General features: G+C 37.2%; 1 protein-coding gene and 1 pseudogene across 1 annotated transcript in view; one reads left to right on the forward strand and one right to left on the reverse strand.

Annotated features, from left to right (window-relative positions):
- The window catches only part of LOC135210254 (dehydrogenase/reductase SDR family member on chromosome X homolog), a 310,210-nt gene that overhangs the window by 68,254 nt on the left and 221,253 nt on the right, over positions 1–20,703 (reverse strand). The window lies entirely within an intron of this gene.
- The window catches only part of LOC135209915 (protein O-mannosyl-transferase 2-like), a 53,380-nt pseudogene that overhangs the window by 401 nt on the left and 32,276 nt on the right, over positions 1–20,703 (forward strand).

Here is a 20,703-nt window from a genome sequence, read left to right on the forward strand (position 1 = left end):
TATATATATATATATATATATAATATATATATATATAATTCACATCAAAAAATCCTTTTTTTTTTTTGTTTTTTTTATTTCACTTCATAAATCATTTTTTTTTTTTAAGTTATCAGAAAATCATTTAAAAGAATTTATACATAAATCATCTTTTTTTTTTTATTTCACATCATAAAATCATCGTTTTTCTAAATGAAAGTTTTGGACAGCCAGTTTACATGCATCCATTCATACATCAATGATAAATAAGCAAAACAGAAAAAAACCCCTACAATGGTTATTGAAAAAGAGCAAATGGGTCTGCCCCGTTCATTCGCTCCTGTTTTTTCTTATAATATACTTGCATTTGTCTCAAGCATTTCCTTTCTGCTTAGTGACTGCCTTTATTGTTTTCAATAAAGTCGTGAGATATGAGGAATTTGGGTAATAATAATAATAATAATAATAATAATAATAAATATAATTATATATATATATATAAATATATATATATATATAATATACGTATTATGTATGTTATATATATATATATATATATATATATATATATATATATATATATATATATATATATATATACATACATAACACGTCATAATACGTATTCTGATACGAGCTGAATTTCAAAATAATGAAGCAAGTACATATTATAGCACATTAACCAGCCATGTTGCTAGTCCTGACCATGAAATTGATTTTGTTAAATATTATTATTATAATTTTTTTTTTTTTCTTTTTTTTTTTTTTTTTTTTTTTTTTTTTTTTTTTTTTTTTGCTCTATCACAGTCCTCTAATTCGACTGGGTGGTTATTTATAGTGTGGGGTTCCGGGTTGCATCCTGCCTCCTTAGGAGTCCATACTGCTCCTTTACTCACTCTTTCTTACTATGTGTGCCGTTTCTAGGATCACACTCTTTCTGCATGAGTCCTGGAGCTACTTCAGCCTCTAGTTTTTCTAGATTCCTTTTCAGGGATCTTGGGATCGTGCCTAGTGCTCTATGATTATGGGTACGATTTCCACTGGCATATCCCATATCCTTCTTATTTCTATTTTCAGATCTTGATACTTATCCAATTTTTCCCTCTCTTTCTCTTCAACTCTGGTGTCCCATGGTATTGCGACATCAATGAGTGATACTTTCTTCTTGACCTTGTCAATCACGTCACGTCTGGTCTGTTTGCACGTATCACCCTATCCGTTCTGATACCATAGTCCCAGAGGAATCTTTGCCTGATCGTTTTCTATCACTCCTTCAGGTTGGTGCTCGTACCACTATACTGCAAGGGGGTAGCTGATGTTTCTTGCACAGGCTCCAGTGGAGGGCTTTTGCTACTGAATCATGCCTCTTTTTGTACTGGTTCTGTGCAAGTGCCGGGCATTCACTTGCTATGTGGTTTATGGTTTCACTTTTCGTATTGCACTTCCTACATATGGGAGAGATGTTATTTCCGTCTATCGTACTTTGAACATATCTGGTTCTTAGGGCCTGATCTTGTGCCGCTGTTATCATTCCTTCAGTTTCCTTCTTTAGCTCTCCCCTCTGTAGCCATTGCCATGTGTCATCGCTGGCTAGTTCTTTAGTCTGTCTCATGTATTGTCCGTGCATTGGTTTGTTGTTGCCAGTCCTCTGTTCTTTCTGTCTTCTCCTGTCTCTGTATATTTCTGGGTCTTCGTCTGCTTTTATTAGTCCTTCTTCCCATGCACTCTTTAGCCACTCGTCTTCACTGGTTTTCAGATATTGCCCCATTGCTCTGTTTTCGATGTTGACGCAAGTCCTCTATACTTAGTAGTCCTCTTCCCTCCTTCCTTTCGGTTGTGTATAGTCGTCCGTATTGCTCTTGGGTGTGTGCTTTGTGTATTGTCATATGTTTCCTGGTTTCTGATCTATGCTGCGGAGCTCTGCCTTCGTCCATTCCACTATTCCTGCGCTTTGTATCTGATTTACTGGCACTGCCCATGTGTTTATGGCTTTTATCATATTTTCCGGCGTTGAGTTTTGACTTGAGTATCGCTTGAGTCTCTGCATATATTCTTTCCTGATCGTTCCTTCATCTTCTTGGTGTTTTATATCTCCTCCTTCCATTATTCCCAGGTATTTTGTATCCTGTCTCATCTATGTGTTGATGTTGCTCCCATTATTATTATTATTATTATATTATTATTATTATTATTATTATTATTATTATTATTATTATTATTATCACCCAAATTCCTCGTATCTCACGACTTTATTGAAAACAATAAAGCAGAAAGGAAATGCTTGAGACAAGTGCAAGATATATTATAATAAAAACAGCGAATGAACGGGACAGACCCATTTGCTCTTTTTCAATAACCATGGTAGGGTTTTTCTGTTTTGCTTATTTATTATTGATGTGTGAATGATGCCTGGTAAACTGGCTGTCCAAACTTTCATTTGTAAAAAGGATGATTTATGATGTGAAATGAAAAAAAAAGATGATTTATGATATAAATTTTTTTTTTAAATGATTTTCTGATGTCTTAAAAAAAAGATTACTTATTGAAGTTGAAATAAAAAAATTTTTTGATGTGAAAATCTATATAATATTATATATATATATTAGATAGATTAAATCTATATATATATATATATATATATATAATATTATATCTATATCCAATTTATCTTTTTGAGAGAAAAAAGTATTTTTATTTAGTTGGCTGAACAGGAACCGTTGTGCAAAGGGTCGAAAGCTCCCTTCCCCCCATTTTTTTAAAATTATTTTTTTTTTATTTTATCAAAATACAGTCATATGCATTACTGTGAGGCTTTTCACTTATTATTTCCGGTCACGGTATATTATGCACCATAGATAGATAAAACATTTATTTTTATATAAATATGTTGTGGCAGATAATAATTCAAGGGTAAACGATTTGTGCTGGAACTTTTGTCACTACTAGTTGAGTTGTTTCATTCCTTCCAAACTGACAAGATATTTTCCCTCGCCAGGTGGGATGAAGAATCCACTTCGGAACATTTGCGAACCATATATCAACCGGACTTTCATCCACGACGTTCATCCACCACTGGGCAAGGTGAGTTCTTGGTTGAAGTCTGTCTATTCGACCGCGAACAAATGCTTTCCTTGTGCTAAGGACACGTATTGAAAGTTCTGTGACACAATAAAAACAATTTGAACAATTTGGATGATGTCTGTCTATTTGACATTGAACAAATGCTTTGCTTGTGCTAAGGACACGTATTGAAAGTTCTGTGACATAATAAAAACAAGTTGGATGATTTTGATAATCATCGTAAGCGCCCACTTTCATTGTATCAAAGATCAGATTAATAAAAGGATAACATTTTTTGCAAAGCTGACTGGCCGTCTATTCAAAAGTGAACAAATGCTTTCCTTGTGTTAAGGAGACGTATAGAAAATTCTGTGACATAATAAAAATAGCAATTTGGATGATTTTGATGATCATCGTAAGCGTCCGCTGTCTTTACTTGAAGGATAACAGTTTACTGATCAACTTATATATCTTGATTTCAGATGCTCATAGCGGGGATAGCGAAGCTGACTGGTTACAGAGCCTCTTTTGATTTTCAAGCTGGCAATGTTTACAACTCAGAATTCAATTATGTCGCCGTCAGATCGGTAAGTATGCTTACTTCGTTACATGAGTTACAAGGATTAGGATGTCTCAAAGACTTATTAGTCCATCTTAAGAGGAGACATCGTGTGCTCGCTTAATCTCTAGTAGCTGGTTTTAATGTTCATTCATAGTGTCCTAATATATATAATTTTGTCTAGCTTTCTTTTAAATTCTTCCACACTGTTGCTGTTTACGACTTCTGGTGGCAGTTTTTCCCACAATGGGATGCGTTACTTGTCTGTCAGATGTATATAACTATGGGATTCATTTATTTTGTGCTGATCCCAGAGAATAAAAGATCAATTCTAATAGGTAGTAGTACAAGGTTAAGGCCTGTGAACCCAGTGGAGAATTTCTTACTCTCTACCACATTCAGTCGTTCTTAACCTTTTTCAGTGTATGGACCCCTTTCCAATCAGCAGTCAGTCTGTCAGTTTAAAAAAAAATTAAATCTAGATTCACAAAGCTTACACTTATTATTATTATTATTATTATTATTATTATTATTATTATTATTATTATTATTATTATTATTATTATTATTATTATTATTATTATTGTTGTTGTTGTTGTTGTTGTAAAAACCTCGCACCCCCTGAAGTCTACTAAAAACAAAAGGAAAAGAGGTTTTATTATTATTATTCAGAAAAATAACAAGCGTATATACAAATACGTTTCAAGTTAAATAAAATAACAAGCGCATATACAAATACGTTTCAAGTTAAATAATCAAAAGCATTCTCGCACCCCTTGAAGCAGCGGCCTGAGTCTATCAGAGGCAGAACTACCAACGATTCTGCTGATAAAACCATGACTCATTTTCTTCTTCTTCTTCTTCTTCTTTTCTTTCATCAGATGATAGCCATCCTGGGAGCATCTTTAGTCCCGCTGAGTTTCCTGGTTGTATGGGAAGTGTCGTTCAACCTTAACGCTTGCGTCATCGCTGCCATCTGCGTCCTATCGGGTGAGTCAACCAATTTTACCAAGAAAAATGTTAGCAGCAAGTGACCGATATTTTAAGTTTGCAGGGAAAAATTTTAGCGGCAGGTGGCCGATTTGGGAGTGGTTTGCATAGATAGACATACGTGAGAATATACCGTGACGTCACAAAAGTTGCTAATTTTAAGTTTGCAGGGAAAAATTTTAGCGGTGAGTGACCGATTTGGAAGAATTGTGCATATAGTACGTACGTGAGAATATACCGTGATGTCACAAAAGTTGCGAATTTTAAGTTTGCAGGGAAATTTTTTAGAGGCAAGTGACCGATTTAGGAGCGGTTTGCATATAGTACGTACGTGAGACTATACCGTGACGCCACTCGCAACAGCTGCGAATCTCTTGGACGAAAAACGAACTCCGTTTCATACTCGTACTTGCATACGCACGTTTATTCGTGTGTGTGTTTTTTTCTTTTTAAGCTAGTTGCATCTGGGCAGATGTTAGTTATGGTGACTCAAGAGTCCAGACTGATAATTTTAGTAGCTATGTACGTACGTATCATGATCTTGCTTTCCTGTGGAGATATTATGTGATCCATCCTTACGGGCAGGGAAAGGCTTTCAATGTCACTACATTAATTCAAGTACAAAGTTTGAATAAATAGTATAAATAATATCGTATACAATTTCTCACAAATGCGATAAAAGCCGTACAAATATAAAAACAAGAACAACAACATGAATTTTACAATTTTACCACAACCTAGGGTTAGGTGTTCCTGTGTTCTCATATATTTGTAAAGCTTCATCTCGGTTGTGAAAAAAATCGATACCGATTAACCAGGGGTCTATAATTACATACATATATGTGTGTAGACATACATACATACATACATACATATGCACAAATGTACGTATGTATATGCATATATAAATATATATATATATATATATATATATATATATACAAAACTTATGTATGTAGCATTAACATTGTACTTAAGCACAAATGTGTGTGTGTTATAAATATAGATATAAAAATGTATATATACATACATATACACATATATACATAATCATACATCAAACACATTGACAGCCTTGTCCATGATGTAGTATGCCGGATACCGTACGTAGATGGACAGATATTGCCGAATAATCCAATTATATATATATTTTTTTTTGTCAGATACCCTGCAAACGTATTTTCCTAAGCTTTCCAAGAAGTAGACTACAACCAATACTGACCTTTATTTAAATGTCGTGATGACTTACGAGGGCGGATATACGAAACGGGGCAAATAAGATTTTCCTTTAGCTGTTGCCCCAAATTGTACTGACTGGAAATTCAAGCTTCCAAAAGAATATTATTATTATTATTATTATTTTTATTATTATTATTATTATTATTTATTATTATTATAAAAATATAGAAGACTATTTACAAGTTGAATGCAGCGATACAACAATATCTTTCAGTAAGACTTATTATATTATTATTATTATTATTATTATTATTATTATTTTATTATTATTCAGAAGATGAAACCCTATTCATGTGGAACAAACTCAATACAGGGGTCACTGACTTGAAATTCTAGCTTACAAAATTATTATTATAATTATTATTATTATTTTTTTTTTTTTTTTTTTTTTTTTTTTTTTTTTTTTTTTTTTTTTTTTTTTTTTTTTTGCTCTATCACAGTCCTCCAATTCGACTGGGTGGTATTTATAGTGTGGGGTTCCGGGTTGCATCCTGCCTCCTTAGGAGTCCATCACTCTTCTTACTATGTGTGCCGTTTCTAGGATCACACTCTTCTGCATGAGGCCCGGAGCTACTTCAGCCTCTAGTTTTTCTAGATTCCTTTTCAGGGATCTTGGGATCGTGCCTAGTGCTCCTATGATTATGGTACGATTTCCACTGGCATACCCATATCCTCTTTTATTTTCTATTTTCAGATCTTGATACTATCCAATTTTTCCCTCTCTTTCTCTTCAACTCTGGTGTCCCATGGTATTGCGACATCAATGAGTGATACTTTCTTCTTGACTTTGTCAATCAACGTCACGTCTGGTCTGTTTGCACGTATCACCCTATCCGTTCTGATACCATAGTCCCAGAGGATCTTTGCCTGATCGTTTTCTATCACTCCTTCAGGTTGGCTGTTTCGTACCACTTATTACTGCAAGGTAGCTGATTTTTCTTGCACAGGGTCCAGTGGAGGGCTTTTGCTACTGAATCATGCCTCTTTTTGTACTGGTTCTGTGCAAGTGCCGGGCATTCACTTGTTATGTGGTTTATGGTTTCACTTTTCGTATTGCACTTCCTAAATATGGGAGAGATGTTATTTCCGTCTATCGTACTTTGAACATATCTGGTTCTTAGGGCCTGATCTTTGTGCCGCTTGGTTTATCATTCCTTCAGTTTCCTTCTTTAGCTCTCCCCTCTGTAGCCATTGCCAATTGTCATCGCTGGCTAGTTCTTTAGTCTGTCTCATGTATGTCCATGCATTGGTTTGTTGTGCCAGTCCTCTGTTCTTTCTGTCTTTCTCCTGTCTCTGTATATTTCTGGGTCTTCGTCTGCTTTTATTAGTCCTTCTTCCCATGCACTCTTTAGCCACTCGTCTTCACAGGTTTTCAGATATTGCCCCAGTGCTCTGTTTTCGATGTTGACGCAGTCCTCTATACTTAGTAGTCCTCTCCCTCCTTCCTTTCGTGTTATGTATAGTCTGTCCGTATTTGCTCTTGGGTGTAGTGCTTTGTGTATTGTCATATGTTTCCTGGTTTTTCTGATCTATGCTGCGGAGTTCTGCCTTCGTCCCATTCCACTATTCCTGCGCTGTATCTGATTACTGGCACTGCCCATGTGTTTATGGCTTTTATCATATTTCCGGCGTTTGAGTTTTGACTTGAGTATCGCCTTGATCTCTGCATATATTCTTTCCTAATCGTGTCCTTCATCTCTTGGTGTTTTATATCTCCTCCTTCCATTATTCCCAGGTATTGTATCCTGTCTCATCTATGTGTTTGATGTTGCTCCCATCTGGTAGCTTTATCCCTTCAGTTCTCGTTACTTTGCCTTTTTGTATGTTGACTAAGGCGCATTTTTCTATTCCAAACTCCATCCTGATGTCCTCAGATACAATCCTTACAGTCTGGATTAGGGTATCTATTTCCTTGATGCTCTTACCATACAGCTTGATGTCGTCCATGAACATCAGATGGTTGATTCTGTTGCCTCTTTTCTTGAGTTGGTACCCGGCATCCATCTTCTGTTAGTTACTTTTGTCATTCCACACACGGGAAATCATGGCGTAAACTTACGAAGAGTAGTGGGGACAGTGAGTCGCCCTGGAAGATCCCTCTCTGATATTAACCTCTGCTTAGTCTTATTCCAGAGCTTGTAAGTATTGTATTCCAGTGCGCATTGTATTTTTGAGAAGCTGATGGTATTTTCCTCTGCCCCATATATTTTCAGGCATTCTATTAGCCATGTGTGTGGTATCATGTCGAAGGCTTTCTTATAGTCTATCCATGCCATGCTTAGGTTGGTTTTCCTTCTCCTACTGTTCTTCATTACCATTTTGTCTATCAGGAGCTGGTCTTTTGTGTGCCCCTACACCTCCTTCTGCAGCCTTTCTGTTGGTGGGGGATGGTGTTTGTTTTCCTCTAGGTAGTTGTATAGCCTTTCACTGATTATACCTGTTAGTAACTTCCACATTATTGGTAGGCAGGTGATAGGCCTGTAGTTACTGGCTATATTTTACCTTACTCTTGTCTTTTTGTACTAAGGATGTTCTTCCTGTGGTCATCCATTTGGGTGCTTGGTGATTTGAGAGACAATGCTGGAGTTGTTCTGCTATTCGTGGGTGTAGGGCCTTGAAGTTTTTGAGCCAGTATCCATGGACTTCATCGGGACCTGGGGCTTTCCAGTTTGGCATTTTCTTTAGTTGGTGTCTGACTGTGTCTGTCGTGATGTCTCTGAATCTTTGTTTTATTCTCCCTGTTTCTTCTTCCTTGACTTCCTGGAGCCATGTTGCATGTTTGTTGTGTGATACCGGATTGCTCCATATGTTTTCCCAGAGTCTCTTACTTGGTTCGGCTTCAGGAATTTCTGGGTAGTGGTTGTCTTCCCCTCTTAGTTGGCTGTATAGTCTTTTCTGGTTGGTTCCGAATAGTTTGTTCTGTTGGTATCCCTTATTCCTGTTCATGTATCGTTGGATCTTATGTGCTTTGGCCTTATTATTATTATTATTATTATTATTATTATTATTATTATTATTATTATTATTATTATTATTCAGAAGACGGGCCCTATTCACAGAGGCCACAGACTTGAAATTCAAGCTTCCAAAACGATATTATATATATATTATATATATATATATATATATATATATATTATATATATATATATATATATATATATATATATATATATTACGGGGAACACCTCTGCGTTCTCTATCTATCTTTCCATGTGTTTACAAAACAAACAGATATGTTGACAGATGGAAAAGTATTGACGTGCAACTCGATCTTGCAGATACGTTCGTCCATCGCCTGAATACGCTAATTCTGCTGGACCCGCCGCTGATGGTAGCCATAGTGGCCAGCGTCTACTCAACGATCAAATTCCACAACACGAGACACAGGTGAGACATTCTATAGTAGATTCACATCAACCGTGCATTTGATGTCTAGGCCAGTCCCTTACGACGCTCCTGATTGGCTGTTGATAAGCCAATCACAGGGCTGGAATCTCTCAGTCTCTCTCGAAAGTTCATATAGGCTGGATCTATGTTCCAATTCTCCTGAAAGACGTATACCTCAGGAGAGGTGGAACATAGATCCTACCCATGTGAACTCTCGAGAGAGAGTCATTGGCTTATCATCAGCCAATCAGGGGCGTCGTACTACGCGACAGACCAAGAGATCACTGACAATTTTAGCCTGTTTCTCTTGTCCGTACTCTTCAAATCATGACAATCGTCGCTGATATTCAATGCATTTCTTGATAATCGTATTGTAATTGAATTTACTGATGCGAATTATAGAATAGACAATAGAGTTTAGGTCAATTAAGCGCTGGGGCATACGAGGTCATTCAGCGCTGAAACTGAAACTGATAGTGAAAATGCCTGAAAGGCGCAACAGGATGAAAACCTCGTTGCATTATGAAACAATATATGAGAGGGTGGGAAGTAAGATGGATGAAAGAGAATATGAACGGAGGTACAGAATAAGGAATGAAAGGGGGTTGCAGCTAGGTGCCCAAGGGTGGGAGGGTGCAAAGAACCTAAAGTAGTGTCTATAGTGCACCTCATGCCCAACCCCCCCACCCCCAACAACGGGGGGGGGATGCAAATTGTATGTCCATACCCAGAGAATAACTGCTGCTGATATTCAATGCCATCTCTTGTTCTTTTTGTTATCTTTATTCTCACTATTATAACAATTCCTAAAAATGCAATTCAAGGATACCAATACATCCTTTCTTTTATTCCATCGTTACAAAAAATGAGTCACTGATACCCTTATTTCTGTGACTCCATTTCCCGCCCATTACTGAGTCGTTCATTCATCCCTTTCGTCATACACTTAATTCCCTTCCTTTTGACTTCATTCATTCAAATCAAGTGCATTTTGGGGAAACACCAATGAATTGCATTTATTCAAATCAGTTGTCTATTGAGTGCAACATCACTCATATCCGTTAAAAGAAGGAACTTTTTCCTTAATTTCTTACCTACTTCAACGCATATATACATATATGTACGTACACACGCACGCACACACACACACACACACACACACACACACACACACACACACACACACCACACACATATATATATATATATATATATATATATATATATATATATATATATATATGTACATTCTTTTAGTTTTTATTTATCTCTTACCATAGTAGGTCGACCCCCAGTGCTCCTCAAATATTTTTTAACGTTGTATTTTACTAATTTATTTATTAAGTTTTTTGTTTTAACTTTCTATCTGAACTTTTAACTAACGTATGTGCTTTTAACTTCTCGTGTTGTTTTATCAATTGTTAGTGTATTTTTTTATCTATGTGTGAAGTTTCCGGTTTTCAGTTTTTAACTAGTTTGTAAATAATTTTTAGACTATTTTCAAATCAATTTTAATTTATATTAGTCATTATTTATTATACAGACCCTGAAGATGCATTCTGCCGAATGCGAAACGCGTCGGAATAAAGTGTAAAATACTTCGCCATGTTTGTTCCTGCTCCTGCTCCCTGTGCATTATATGTATATATACATATATATATACATATATATATATATATATATATATATATATATATATATATATATTTGTATATCAATATATTGATATACAAATATATATATATAATATATATATACATGTATATATATGTACGTACACGCACGCACACACACAGATATTATATATATATATATATATATATATATATATATATATATATATATATATATATATATATATGGAACAGGAACAAACAGTAAGCTGGAGGTCGGATCACGCTTTGTTGATGGTAATTAGCTATTTATTTATTTATTCACGTGCTCTATCAATTTTTTGTTTTGTTCTTAGGGAATGGTCCAAGGCTTGGTGGGGGAGGATGATCCTCACAGGCGTCTGCCTGGGGATTGTGACGAGCATCAAGTACGTGGGAGTGTTCACCGTGCTCTTCGTCGGTCTACACACGGCGTATCAGCTCTTCTGCATCTCTGTGGACAATCAGAGGCCGATGGTGAGGGTATACGACTGATTTTTACGCAATGAAAGTGTTGGAAAGGTTTTAAATCATGTGTCTGTGATCACCACGAGAAAATCTGACTTTAGACAACTATAAAGGGCTTTTACTGTGTTTTCTTCTTCTTCTTCTTCAGAAAAATCTGATTTTAGACAACTATAAAGGGCTTTTACTGTGTTTTTTCTTCTTCTTCTTCTTCTTCTTCTTCTTCTTCAGAAAAATCTGATTTTAGACAACTATAAATGGCTTATATTGTGTACTTCTTCTTCTTCTTCTTCAGAAAAATCTGATTTTAGACAACTATAAAGAGCTTTTATTGTGTACTTCTTCTTCTTCTTCTTCAGAAAAATCTGATTTTAGACAACTATAAATGGCTTTTATTGTGTACTTCTTCTTCTTCTTCTTCTTCAGAAAAATCTGATTTTAGACAACTATAAAGGGCTTTTACTGTGTTTTCTTCTTCTTCAGAAAAATCTGACTATAGACAATTATAAAGGGCTTTTATTGTGTTTACTTCTTTTTTTCTTTTTTCTTCTTCAGAAAAATCGGATTTTAGACAAACTATAAAGGTCTTTTATTTGTTTACTGTGTTTTCTTTTTCTTCTTCTTCTTCTTCTTCACAAAAATCTGATTTTAGACAATTATAAAGGGCTTTTACTGTGTTTTCTTCTTCTTCTTCTTCTTCTTCAGAAAAATCTGACTATAGACAATTATAAAGGGCTTTTACTGTGTTTACTTCTTCTTCTTCTTCTTCAGAAATAGCCTAAGATTTCATAGCTTCAGAGGAACAAACTCTGGGGTTTACCTCTCACCTCTCACTTGAGCTTAATCTTCCTACCGATGATTCTTGGAGATTGGAAACAAACACTTTCATTTTTTTTTTAAAGATCAGTTATTACGAACCTTTAAATGATTTATCTTTGACAAGACAACGTGTCAAATTTAGTTCAAGTCTCAGTGAGTGACAGAATTATACTGTAAGTTTAAACAAGAGTGAGAATGGCGCGTTTTCTCTAAAAAATTGGGAATATTTTTAAAAATATCTACAGAAAAACAAAATGGGAATACAATGAGAGACAGAGAGACAACTAGGGTTACATTTGTAAGAGTATTTGAAGCATGGATTTTGGGGGCATGCTAAGGTCTGTCTGGGACCTATGAGGTCATTCAGCGCTGAAATAGAAACCGAGAGTAAGAAGGTTTGAAAGGTGTTATAAGAGGAAAATCTCAAAGCAGTTGCAACATGAAACAACTGTTAGATGGAAGAAGTAGAATATGAACGGAGGTAGAGTAAAACGAATGAAAGAGGTTGCAGTTAGGGGCCGAATGGTCGCTGCGAACAACCTTAAGTAACGCCTACAGTGCACCGCCTGAGGTGCATTGACGGCACTAGCCAACCATCCCCACAACACTAACGTGGACTATTTTTGAACACTATGTTTGGTCGTTCGGGGACAAACCTCACCCTGACTCACTCTTACTGAAAAAGTCAAAATATACACATTTATATTTGGGTCATCATTCATAGACATAAAGTATTCAGTGCCTAAAGCATTTATATGGTGACTTTCAACGACCTCTCATTGAATATTTTCAGTGGCACGTTCTCCCTCACACCTTGGCGAGGGCCGTGTCCCTGATCCTTCTGCCAGTCATGGTCTACCTCTCGACGTTCGTCGTCCACTTCTGGATTCTGACCCACTGGTGAGTTCCTTACATTCCCTAATACAGATATCATTCTTCAAGAAGATCATAACTGACAATGAGGACGGTAAAAGTAACGGCTACTGAATGTCTTTGTATACTGCAAAATCAATACTTCATCTCCACACTCATATTCTAGTGGGATATTTAGTTTCTGTTAAAATCAATGCTTTATAGTGCATTTAAAAAAAATGAGTGGATTTTTTTCAGGAGCGTCAATGGCGGAGGTTTCTACCCGACTAAGTTCTTCGCCTCTTTCAAGAACACGGAATACGACAACGCTACGATGCCAGAGAGTAAGGAAGCCGTTTCTTGAATACCCGTGAGAGAAAAAAAATTATATAAAGGATGACTCCGTTATTAATCTCATTAACACGGAACAATTTCCCCCACAGACATCCACTACGGCGCCAACATAACCATCCAGAACACCCGGCCGCTGTGTGGTTATCTGGAGTCCTGGTACGACCTCTTCCCTTCTGACTACGCGGCGCCCTGTCAGCAGGTCACTTCGTCCACGATGCGAGACCCTGAGGCTCTTATGTGGTGAGGAATTCCTCTTTTACTCAAAGAGCACGAAGTAATGAAACCTCGTCTGACTAGCCATGGAGAGAGAAAAACCAATCAAAAGCACCATCGACATTTATTGCCCAAAGACAGAACCAAAAGCACCATTGACATTTATTGCTCAAAGACAACCAAGAGCAATATCAACATCTATTGCTCACAGACATATCTTGCAACACCACTATTCATTGACATTTACTGCTCAAAGACATAACCAAAAGCAAATTGACATTTATTGCTCAAAGACATAACCAAAAAATAACATCGACATTTATTGCTCAAAGACATATCTTACAACACCATTGACAATTATTGCTCAAAAGACATAACCAAAAACAGCATCGCATTATCAATTAAAAGACATAACCAAAAACACCATCACATTTATCGCTCAAAGTCATAACCAACAGCCCCTCTCTGACATTTATTGATCAAAGACATATCTTACAACACCATTTACATTTATTACTCAGAGACATAAACCAAAAGCGCCATCGACATTTATTGCTCAAAATACATATCCTACAACACCACTATTCATTGACATTTATTGCTCAAATACATACCAAAGCCCCTCTGACATTTATTGCTTAAAGACAATAAAAAACACCACTGACATTTATTGCTAAAAGACATAACCAAAAGCGCCACTGGCATTTATTGCTAAAAAAAAGGGGGAAAAAAAAATCAGCGTTGACACTTATTTCTCAAAGATAACCAAAAACACCATTGACCATTAATGCCCAAAGACAACCATACTTCGCACCCAACCTGCACTGTGAAAACATCCACTAAAATCAGTTCCAAGGACAACTTCAACCTTTTTTGTCTCTCCAGGACCATTAAGAAGGTCGACCTCGAGGCGGGGGCTGTCCTCGACGGGCGGGATCCGAGCGAAGGACCGATCATCGTCCGGAACGGGGATTACGTCATGCTGACCCACGCCGAGACAGGTCGCTCGCTGAGGTCCCACAGCCACAAGGCACCCTTGACCAAGCGCCACTTCCAAGTTTGTGGGTACGGAGATGTAAGTTGGATGTAACAGTCTTATGGACGTTGAAGCAGAAACCCATTACTGTGTATAACGTGTTTACTTATAAGTATTTACATTTTATTTTACTCAACACAACCATCACATAAATGATGGCTCAACAAGAGGAAGTTTCAGAAGAATGCTGGGCCTTGACCCAGGCTGACAACCTACACATCTCTTGAAAAAGGGCCACAGATAGGGCCTGAAAGTACTCGAGTGTTGAGTTAAAAATACAACTGTAAATACTTATAAGGTAAAACACGTTGACACACAGTAATTTTGTGGATTTCTTTCTCAATCTTCAGAAGAAAACTAAAAGAAGTTTTTGTTTGGTTTAGTCTTATGGATATTTTAAGTAGGTGTTAAGTTGCAAGTACAGGAATGTAAGCAAGAGTGAAATAATATTCTCGGAAGGAGAAGCTTCGCTGAATTTCACTGAATATTCAGTCAGACCTTTTCACTTATTAATCTGTATTATTATTATTATTATTATTATTATTATTATTATTATTATTATTATTATTATTATTATTATTATTATTATTATTATTACTATTATTATTATTATTATTATTATTCACAACACTGCCATTAATCCTCTAATTAATCTGTATTATTATTATTATTATTATTATTATTATTATTATTATTATTATTATTATTATTATTATTATTATTCACAAGATGAACCGGTTCTATTCACATGGAACAAGCCCACACAGGAGCCACTGACGTGAAATTCAAGCTTCCAGAGAATATCAAGGTGTTCATTAGGAAGGAAAGAAGTGAGAGGAGGTAAAGGGAGATACATAAAGTGGAAACCCCACTTATTAAAAATGAAAAAATAAATAACTTAAGAAATATGTAAATTGATAAAAAGACTTAATCTTTTGACAACTACTGCTTGTCGTCTAACTGTGTGATTGTAGCGTTACACAAATGGTTAAGGCCTCTTTATTATTAGTTGGGAGTTTCGGTTTAAAACCAATTAATCAGTCATTCAGTCAAACAGTCACTCAAGTAACGTCTCCATTGTCGAATTCACTGAGGCACAGCGTTGATTTTTTTTTTTATTAAAAGCGCTCACTTGATAATCCAGTTTCTTATCAGGTATCGAGTTGATAATAAGCTTCTCGTGAAGTATTATGACTATAGTAGATTCACATCAACCGTGCATTTGATGTCTAGGCCCAGGTCACTTACGACGCTCCTGATTGGCTGTTGATAAGCCAGTCACAGGGCTGGAAACTCTCGGTCTCTCTCGAGAGTTCCCGTAGCTAGGATGTATGTTCCACCTCTCCTGTGATTGACTTATCAACAGCCAATCAGGGGCGTCGTAAGGACTAGCCTAGACATCAAATGCACGGTTGATGTGAATCTACTATAGTCATAAAATAAGTATCTTATTAGTGTCGTATTATGAGTTAGAATAGAATAGAATATAGAATTGAGGCCTAAGGCCAAGCGCTGGGACGTATGAGGTCATTCAGCGTTGAAAGTTGAAACTGATTAACAAGATTTGCTAGGTGTAATAGGAGCAAAACCTCGTAGATGCACTATGAATCAACTGTTAGAAGGCTGAAAGTTAGATTGAAAAAAAAGAGACATGACCGGAGGTGCAATAAAATGAACGAAAGGGGCTGGATCTAGGAGCCGAAGGGACACTGCGAAGAACCTCAAGTAATGCCTACAGTGCACCGCATGAGGTGCACTGACGGTGGTACCCCCACTACGGGGCATATTGTGAGCTGTCTTGACATGAGATCTCTTGTCTTAATAGTAACAATTTTGACTAAGTAATGTTCAATAATAAATTGACATCGCCCCCATAGTCACCTCCAACGACCTGAGTCCTTATTTCCTCGCAGGATGGGGCTGGGGGCCCCTTCGAGACGTGGCAGTTGATCATCCCTGATGCTGAACCAGGAGAACCTCTCACGATCATCAACCAGGATTTTATGCTGAAGCACTACAAGATGAACTGCTACTTGCATGTCAGTGAGAAAGCTGTCCTACCGAAGGCTTGGTGAGTATACAGTCCAGTCCATTCTCTCTCTCTCTCTCTCTCTCTCTCTCTCTCTCTCATATATAAATATATAGATATATATGCTTCAAAAATCTCAGTAGATGCAAATGACTTCAGTACTATATAAGGGTATATCACAGGAAAATGACAGGCAGAAAGCCAGCACCAGTACTGACCTGAGTGTCATTTCCCTTTGGTATTCGCCCCCTAAGGGGGACAGTCATTTTGGGATTGCCTAAAAGATAAAAATATACGATGATGTTATTTTTATTTCCTATATCTTTTTACAGGGCTTTCAACGGGGCCAAGGAGGTTACTTGTACCAAAAATCAATACAGCACAGGTCTTCGGTGGCACATAAACTGGAACATCAGTCCTAAATGTAAGAGAGAGAGCGACGACCTGAGGAGAGAGAGAGTAGGGAGAGAGAGAGAGATTTCCAAACATGCTCTTGAGAATGTTAGAGTTAAATGAATGACGGAGAGAGAGAGAGAGAGAGAGAGAGAGGAGACGAGAGAGGAGAGAGAGAGAGGGGGGGGGGGGGGGGGATTCCAACATGTTTTGTCTTGTCAAGATGTTAGGAGTAAATGTAATGACGACGAGAGAGAGAGAGAGAGAGAGAGAGAGAGAGAGAGAGAGAGAGAGAGAAATGCTTGCCCTAAACCTTCTCATGAAACAACCATTAGAACTGTACTGTTTTGTTCTTGTCCTTTTAGTAAACTCGACTGCCATCACGAAGGACAAGACTCTTGGTCTCTGGGGTAAGATCTTCGAGCAGCATCTGGATATGTTCATAGGAAACTCGGTTCTCGTCTCCACCAGCGAAGAGATGGAGAGATCAGCAAGGCCTTGGATGTGGCCGCTAGCATGGCAGGTAGGTTAGGGAGAGAGTTCGCTAACAATAAACAATATGCCCTGTATTTATATACTATTATACTTCATTACTTACACGAGTATATGAATGAGTGATAGATATTGTTTCATTGCTGTTAAATTTGTTGCAAGTATGCAGAAAGTCTAATCATAAAAGTAAAAGACAATTCATAGACAAGATTTTGAAATGTAAATTAACTTACGTTTTGACTTTTTGACCGGTTTTGAGATCATAATTTGAAAATATATAGGAAGGAGTGATAATGTTTTTTTGGCAATTTTGGAATTAACATCACAAATTTAAAAAAAAATGATAGGCAACATCTGGCAACCCTGCTTGCCCCCCTCCGCCTTTAAGAATCACTGTTTTAGTGCCTCTGTTGCCGCCCAAGTTGACTAGGATGATTGCGTCACTCTGACCGGAGGCTCTTGCATCCATCCTGTTGACACTATTTTTTGTCGTCTCTGGGGACTAGAGAACGTTCTTTGTTATTTTTGTTTTTCCTCTTTTATTTCGTGCTTTCACTCATATTTCCATGTCTCTGTGCCCTACTTCCATATGACGTACAGAAAAAATCTACTAAAATATTACTCGTGAGAATTCAGCTACCTCTTTCACCTGCAGATCCAAACGATGGGTTCCTATAAAGTCTATCACACGAGCGAGTATTTTCATGTCTCTGTGGCCGACTTTCATAACACATACAAAACAAAACAAAATCTACTAAAATATTACTCTTGAAAATTCATCCACCTCCTTCATTTGCAGATCCAAACGATTGGTTCCTACAAAGTCAATTACACGAACGAGTATTTTCATGTCTTTGTGGCCGACTTTCATAAGACAAAAAAAAAAATTACTAAAATATTACTCATGAGAATTCATCCACTTCCTTCACTTGCAGATCCAAACGATGGTTCCTACAAATTCAATCACACGAGCGAGTATTTTCATGTCTCTGTGGCCTACTTTCATAAGAAATACAAAAAATAAAAAAATTCTACTAGAATATTACCCGTGAGAATTCATCCACCTCTTTCATTTGCAGATCCCAAAACGATGGGTCCTACAAAGTCAACCACACGAACGAGTATTTCATGTCTTTGTGGCCTACTTTTATAAGACATACAAAAAAACAAAAAACAAAAAATCTACTAAAATATTACTCTTGAGAATTCAGCCACCCCTTTCACTTGCAGATCCAGACGATGGGTTCCTACAAAGTCAACCACACGAACGAGTACGAGCACTTCGCCATAGGGATGACCAATCCATATCTGACTTACGTCAACATTTTGTGCCTCGTGGGAGTGGTGGTTCTGGCTGCTGTGCACAGCTACAGAGCCAAGAGATACCAAGACGAAGCCCAGGAATTTGTCGGTGAGTTCGTGGAGTTTGTCATTAGTCCGGAAAGTGAAAATAAAGGATAACTAGGAGGGGCCTGTGAAAAGTCAAAACACTTGAGAGAATAAAGAGAACAACCTTGAAAAAAGAAGTCTATTCGTCTTCTGCACTAATATAAGGACGGTAAACGAATTGTAGGTGTCAGTGTCAATGGGCTGGGCATGCTCATTTTTTCTCTCTCTAAAAAAAAAAAAGTGAACATCAAAAATCAAATTGCTTAACTTCGTAGCTTTGATGCATTCATCCATATGAACCCTCCAACGAGAGATAAATGTAGTATTCTCTCTATTATTATTATTATTCTTAATCTTGTAGAGAGTCTTCTCTATTTTTCTGATAACAGCTTTCTCTCTGTTGCCTAGACTGGCGAGCAACGCACCAAAAAAGGGCATGGTAAAACTTCGGTTGAGTCAATTTTTTTTGGTGTTTATTATTGCTCTCTCTGTCCTCTATCTCTCTCTCTCTATTCTCTCTCTCCTCTCTCTCTCTCTTCTCTCCAACGCGACGTTTTCGTCCAGATCTACAGGACATTTTCCAGCGATGACTGCTGAGTTATTATTATTATTTTTTTTTTTTTTTTGTCTATGACAGTCCTCCAATTCGACTGTGATAGACCAAAAAAAATACAATAATAATAACTCAGCAGTCATCGCTGGAAAATGCCCTGTAGATCTGTAGATATTATTATTATTATTATTATTATATTATTATTATTATTATCTGAGCGCTGCTATGTCAAATTGGAGAAATCAGGGATCAATCATGCAGCGTATTCCGACGTAGCGCATAGATATGACATACAAGTGCTGGCGTGCACCATTTATTTTAAAAAAATAATGGAAATGTGTCATGAGCCACCAGTGCGCAAGACGTGTGTTCATCCTTTTTCATACAGCCTCCTCAGAATTGGCCAGGCCACCGCCATCTTGAATTGTCGGCCCAGCTGCGATGAAAAAATTTGAGTAATGCCGGGTTTCAGTCAAGCAAGGACACCTCTTCATTCTTTAATAACCTCTTCTTCTTCTTTGTCGTTTTTCCAGAATGTCGCCGCAAAGCGTTGGAATCGTGCTCTTGGTGCTGATGGTTGCTGGGGGGTTTCACTACGTCCCCTTACTTCTTCATGAGCAGGGGTCCTTTACTACCACCACTACTGCCCTTCGTAACATATTCTCCTGCATGATAACAGGTTGATTACTGAGAGAGAGAGAGAGAGAGGAGAGAGGAGATTTTTTGAGAGAGAGGAGAGAGAGAGAAACACCACGAACTATACCACATTAAAGTCCCTAGTTTTACCTTCAAGTCTTGTTTTTCTTTTGTGATTTCAGAAACTTGAGAGAGAGAGAAAAAGAGAGAGAGAGAGAGAGAGAGAGAGAGAGAGAGAGAGAGAGAGAGAGAGAAAACTATATAACATTAAAGTTCATGTCTTGTCCTTTTGTAATCCAAAAACATATTCTCCTGTATGTAACAGGTGATTACTGAGAGAGAGAGAGAGAGAGAGAGAGAGAGAGAGAGAGAGAGAGAGAGAGACCCATACCACATTAAAGTTCTATAGGGGTTTTTCCTTCAGGTCTTGTTTCTTTGTAATTCAAAAAACAACTTGGAACTGGATTAAATGGTGTATAGAGTTCATGCAAGAGACCAAGCACTGGGACCTATGAGGTCATTAAGCGCTGGAAAGGAAACTGAGAGTAGATAGATTAGAATTTTCGAAAGGTGTAACAGGAGGAAAGCCTCGAAGCAGTCGCA

The sequence above is a fragment of the Macrobrachium nipponense genome, chromosome 39 (assembly GCF_015104395.2).
Source record: "Macrobrachium nipponense isolate FS-2020 chromosome 39, ASM1510439v2, whole genome shotgun sequence".
Lineage (NCBI taxonomy): Eukaryota > Metazoa > Arthropoda > Malacostraca > Decapoda > Palaemonidae > Macrobrachium > Macrobrachium nipponense.